General features: G+C 41.2%; 1 pseudogene; it reads right to left on the bottom strand.

Annotated features, from left to right (window-relative positions):
- Positions 1-3,024: 3,024 nt before the first annotated feature.
- On the bottom strand, positions 3,025-5,634 carry LOC103122053 (NXPE family member 3-like; annotated as a pseudogene).
- Between the last annotated feature and the right edge of the window lie 201 nt (positions 5,635-5,835).

Below are 5,835 nucleotides of genomic sequence, written 5' to 3'. Positions count from 1 at the left end.
TTGTTCCTTTGTAGAAAACCAAAAACAAAGTCACAAACTCCACTTACTCATATGCGAATTAATTCCTCCATCCATACATCTACTAGGGAAAATTCATAAGCCGAGGGCATATTCAATCCTCCATTGTACTGAACTCCTAAATCAGGTGGGCATAGAGAGATAATTTTTCGAAGAAAAAGCAATGCTCCTAGCTGACCCTGGGCACAAGGGAGGCAGGAAGTTATGTCACACTCTGCTTCCTCTTTGTTGCTGCTGCCATCAGTAAGGCTGGATACCTCGGGGACACTCACCAAGCTCCCACTATTTGCCCCATAACCTAGAAGACAGTTTCCTGATCCCAGGGTAGCATTTACTCACTAAGAGAAGACTTCTTCAGAAAGGCATCTTTTAGAGAGAAAATTCTGAAAGCCTGCCTGCGTGCCCACAATAAGTAGTCAGACATGATAAAGGCCACGTTCAGAGTGTCCCTAAAACTTGGGCATATGTGTACAGGACATGAACAGGCTCCAAATTTGCAAATGCTTTGTTTTAACCTTGGCAGCCCTGAGCCTTGGCTCCCACATTCAAAGGGATGATGTATTTCCCCATATTTATTATTTGCACTGGACTACTGAAGTAAAAAGGCAGGGCAGCAGGCGATGTGTCTGTGTTACTGCCAGGAATAACAGGGAGGCCTTGCACCAGCGCCTCATTAGCTTATGGAAAACAGTTCCCTAAGGAAACTGCAGGGTGTAAATAAATTTAAAACATTTCAACCTTTTGAGGCCTGCAGATGCCAAATTTGTAAAACAGTGGTGGCTCAAGAACGCTGTTACATTCTGTTGCACGTCTCATAAATTTAGCATAAGTCCTGTAGTCTGTTAATAAGCAAAATAATGTGATATCATAGATGTGCTTTTTCAAAGCAGTAGGCATTGCTTTGTGTGAAAAAGCAAAAATTTCATTGGTAGGGTAAACTCAGACAGAACGTCACTGCCGTTTCGTACCTACACAATTCTATAGCTCAGGGTGAGCCTTTTGTTTGTTTGTGTGTTTGTTTATATCAATAATTCCAAATAGAAATTGTGTGTGAGAGAGAGAAGACACAGGTACCACAGCACTGATCTACCACTCATGAAGCCTCCCCTCTGTATGTTGCTCTCATTTAGTGATTAGGGACTCAAACCCAGGTCCTCAGGCACGGTGAAGTTCTACTTGCTGGATGAGCCATCTTCTGGCCTAACTACATTTCAATTTTTACACCCTATCATTCCTATAAGTTGGGGAACTGTGTATTTTCCTGTTCACAATATGATCTGTATTCTTGGCATTCCAAGAATAGCCCTGTGGGCAGGCAAAGCACTTGGCTAGTGTGCTGCTTTGCTATGTGTGACCCAGGTTTGTGACTGACCCCAGTGCATTGAAGGGAACTTCAGTGCTATGGCTCCCCCCCCCTCTTCTCTCTGCCTCTTTAACTAGAGAGAGAGAGAGAAAGAGACAGGAAAGAAGAAGATGAAGAAGGAGGAGGAGGAGGAAGAGGAGGAGAAAGAGAAGAAGGAGGAGAAGAAAGAGAAGAAGGAGAAGGAGGAGGAGGAGAAGGAGGAGGAGGAGAAGGAGAAGAAATGAAGGAAGGAAATATTTGAACAGTATTTAATCTGACCTTTCACTTAAATAGCCACCCTAACAAGCAGATGATCTCACCAATGTGTCCTCGGACCTCACCTCTCCAGAGCCCTACCCCACTAGAAAAAGATACAAGCGGGTTGGGGGTATGAATCAACCTGCCAACACCCATATCCAGCAGAGAATAAATTGCAGGAGCCAGATCTCCCACCTTCTGTATCCTAAAAATAATTTTGGTCCATATTGCTGGCAGGGGAGAAATGATAGGAGGAAGATGACCAGAGGGCTCTGAACTCCAACTCCATCTGGACCTGGAGAAAGAAGAAGAAAAAGGGAGGAACTTAGGAAGTAGTAATAGGTGTAGGTGTGACTTGGAAAGGAAGGGAAGAGGGGACCATGGGAAAAATGGGCAAATATATACAAACATAGACAAGTGTAGTAGTAATAGTTAATCCATATCTACAACCTTGAATGAACTGCTGTAGTTTCCAATGGAAGGAATAGGGATACAAAACTCTGGTGGTGAGAAGGGTGAGGAATTTATACCCCTGTTACCTTATAATTTTTAAATCACTAATGAAATTTAAATAATAATAAAGTTTTCCAAACTCAAACTATAATAATAATAATAATAATGGCCCCAACAATAATACCATCCAAAATAAATTAGCGAAAGGTGACCTTAGGAAGTAAATGGAGACTTATGCTACACAGTTAAAAAAAAAAAAAAAAGAAAAAAAGAAAAAAGAAAAAACCTAGGCTAGATAAATGGTCACACAATTTTTTAAAAAGAAACAGAAGGGATTTAACTAGAGTTTAATTCAAATCAGGTAAAGTGAAGCTAAGTCATGTGATGTATGCCAAAGATATAGAGCAGTTATGATAGCAGAGCAAAGGTATCAGCACAGGTTACGGAATTGGAACATGCAGATTAAAGCCAACAGCTGATACCAGGCTACAGGCTCAGGCAGTCTGCATGAAGACAGCACTGGCCCAATTAGAATGAGTCCACAACCAAGGGCCCATTTCCTAGAAAGTCTAGGATTCAGGGGGCATAGTGCTAGCAGTGCTTCTCAAATATTAAAATGGATCATAATCCCTCGGAGAACTTGTTCAAATACAAACAGTGGGGGTCATTCTCACCCTGGAGTTTCTGGGGTGTAGCACAAGAATCGGCTTTCTAATAAGTTTCCAGGTGATGCTATGTAGGCTTTTGTTGTTGTTGCTTCTTTTTAATTGACGGAAGTGTTTTTCACTTTATAATCATCACTAGGATTCTTGACATATCAGTCATTTCTTAAAACACTTAAACTTCAGAACATAAAGATGAGTTTTAATTTATAGATGCCTCCCTTCCAGTTCCAAAAGTGGTTTGTTTTATCAGGTAAAATTTAGCTGAATCAAAGAAGAAATGATCACCAAGTGAAAACGCTGATGACTTTATCTATGCTTTCCTTTTGCTTCCTTTCTAAATTCAGACAAGATACTGAAATATTATCAGTAAAAAATTCTGATCAAGTAAGAGGACTCTGAACTGCAGCTCCACTCCATCAACACACAGAGAGAGAGAAGGAAAAGGAGAGGGACATATGGAGGCAGCTACGATGTCATGAGTGGCTTAGAGGGGAAGAGAGGATTGAATCAGAAAAAGAAGGGGCAACTATGTATAAATGTGGACAGACAGTTGTAGAGAAGATGGTTGGCCCATGTCTACAACTTTAGGGGAACTGTGGTGGATTGCAGTGGGGAGACTGAAGATTCAGAACTCTGGTGGTGGGAATGTCAAACCCCTGTTGACATGTAACTCTGCAATATAAAAATTAAAAAATAAATTAATTAAAAAAAAGAAAATTCTGATCAAGGAGATCAACTTTTCTGAAATCTGAAATAGATCACCAAGGGTAACTCCCAAAAGAGAAATCTCAAGTGTGTTTCAGGAACCATAGACACACACACAAAAAAAAATCTAATTCACTCTGTTAAAAATGAACCAGTTATGCTCCTTATCAAATATCCTCAAGTTCCTTTGGCATATTAGATGCAAACACTCCAAACAAATTTATCCTTTCTACTTAAGTTAGAACATGTTCCACACTGTCTAGCAAAGTACTCTCCCCACTCAAGAGAAGTTAGTTCAAACACACTCACTAGTGTCTTTGGTTCTAGGGGCAAGATGGTATGTAGATGCCATTAATAATGGCTCTCACATCTATGGTGAAGAAAACATTAGGGAAATTTCTATAGGTAAATATGAATGTAGCCTGGACTTTCTAAGCTCCTTACAAGACATTATGTAAAGTCCCAAACTCTTGAAATTTTGCACATATTAATGTATCTCTCTGTCAAGCCCTTATAAACTTTGTGTAACACAATTAACAGAGGAAGTCACCGAATGTTATTACCCTACTTTCCTCCAGAGCAGACTAGGTCTCCGAGGGGTACTCAAAGGCCAAGAGTATGTTTAGTGGCTTCCTCACAATAAATGCATCTGGGTGTACCTTGTGGGGTAGCTAATAGGCCAGAGCCATCTTTCAGGCATCAAGATACATTCTAACCCGAGACCATCTTCCAAAGGACAGTTTCCAACTGAAAGTTGTACCCGTCACTGTTGAACAGGCTCAGCTTAGGCACCAGGTGTTGGGTATTGTCTGTCTAGACGACAATCACAGTTTTAGAACTTAACTGCTCATGGGTCACTGCTCAATGAATGTTCGTGAGCCACTAGATATATACCTCCAAGGGAAAAGTGCTAAAATGAGACCCCACAGTTATGTCAGCCACTGTGTTCTTCCTCCCCACAATACCATTCAGCTCATTTACCACATAATAAGAGTCCATTGTTAAAGATAGTTAAAGACAGGCTTGACATAGAAGGTAGATCATGACAGCAGTATATAAAGAGGATATTATGCTCCTGACATCAGGAAGAGCTGAGAGGAAGAGACCTACATTGCTGGGATGACCCAAACTAAACCCCACAAAATCTGGAACAAATGTAGTAAGGTGTTCAAGCCATTGCCTGCTTGCTGAGTCACCAAATAAATAGACCAGTTTTCTTCATAAGCATTTTGTAATGTTGTTAGTGTCGTTAAACTGGCACATTTAGAAGTGTCTGAGTCTCCACTGATCTTTGTAATAATACCCATAGGAAAAAGTTCCTCAGACTTGAGACTGTTCTATGTTGTTAGTTTCTTTTATTCTCTTGGGAATTTCAGTCACACAATCAAGTCCACTGGAATTGGTTGGCACTTTGATACTGATACCACTCTGGAAGGAAGCATTCTCTGGAGCTGTTTGAAGGCCCTTCGGGTACTTCTGAAATGATCAACTCAGCTACACACGAGAAGCTTCTTAGATCTGAAGCAAAACCAAGGGTCTCTAGTATAGAGACCAGTCAAGTTACTCAGAGGTCAATTCCCAGGAAGTTGTTTTCAGTGGTTTAAGAAACTTTTCCTAATTGGAAAAGAAACCCTGTGGTTTCTCTTCCTGTAGCTGCGGAAGAACTTGGATGCCTTCACTAGGGTGCACCAAAGAGATGGACACTTTAACTTTTCCCAGTCAGGACAAAATCAAAAAGATCTTGTGGGACACATGCTGATAGTCTGCCACTCTGTATACAGCCCCTGCCTGCAACTTAGGGGAGTAGATTCTGGCCTGCACATCATCTCCACCATACTACTTGGGCTTTCCTTGAAAATCTTGTGAGTGAACCAGCACCTCCAACTGACCTCCAACTCTGAAGAAAGCTGCAGTATTGAAGATGACAAAGTAACTGGAAGAAGAGTCAATGTTCTTCACTAAGGAGACTGGGCCCATCCATACCAGCCACATGCTATCACAAGACAGCCACAGAAAGGATGCCAGCTAATTCCTATCACACAAGAGAAAACAAATTATCCACTACTGTCAATGAATGTGACTGGCACAGATCTAAGTACTCTCCCTGAGTTAACGCTGATAGACCCATACCACCACCATCAACACTGCAAGCAAACAGCAGAAAAGTCGTAGTTTGAAGAAGCTGATAGACATTGTCTGGCTCTCTCTTGATCACCCCCTGGCCACCACTGTGCTACCTTCTTCACTCCACCATGATTTTTGTTTATGTGAGCTATAGCTGAGTCTTTAATTTGTTTTTTTCTGTCACTATCTTTCAGTTCTTTGTAGAGAGGAGATAATGGGTTGATTCAGGAAACATAAAGGTCTTCCAGGATAGGCCAGCTGAGGTGCACA

The sequence above is a fragment of the Erinaceus europaeus genome, chromosome 8, assembly GCF_950295315.1.
Source record: "Erinaceus europaeus chromosome 8, mEriEur2.1, whole genome shotgun sequence".
Lineage (NCBI taxonomy): Eukaryota > Metazoa > Chordata > Mammalia > Eulipotyphla > Erinaceidae > Erinaceus > Erinaceus europaeus.
This window is presented reverse-complemented; position numbering and strand designations above follow the sequence as displayed.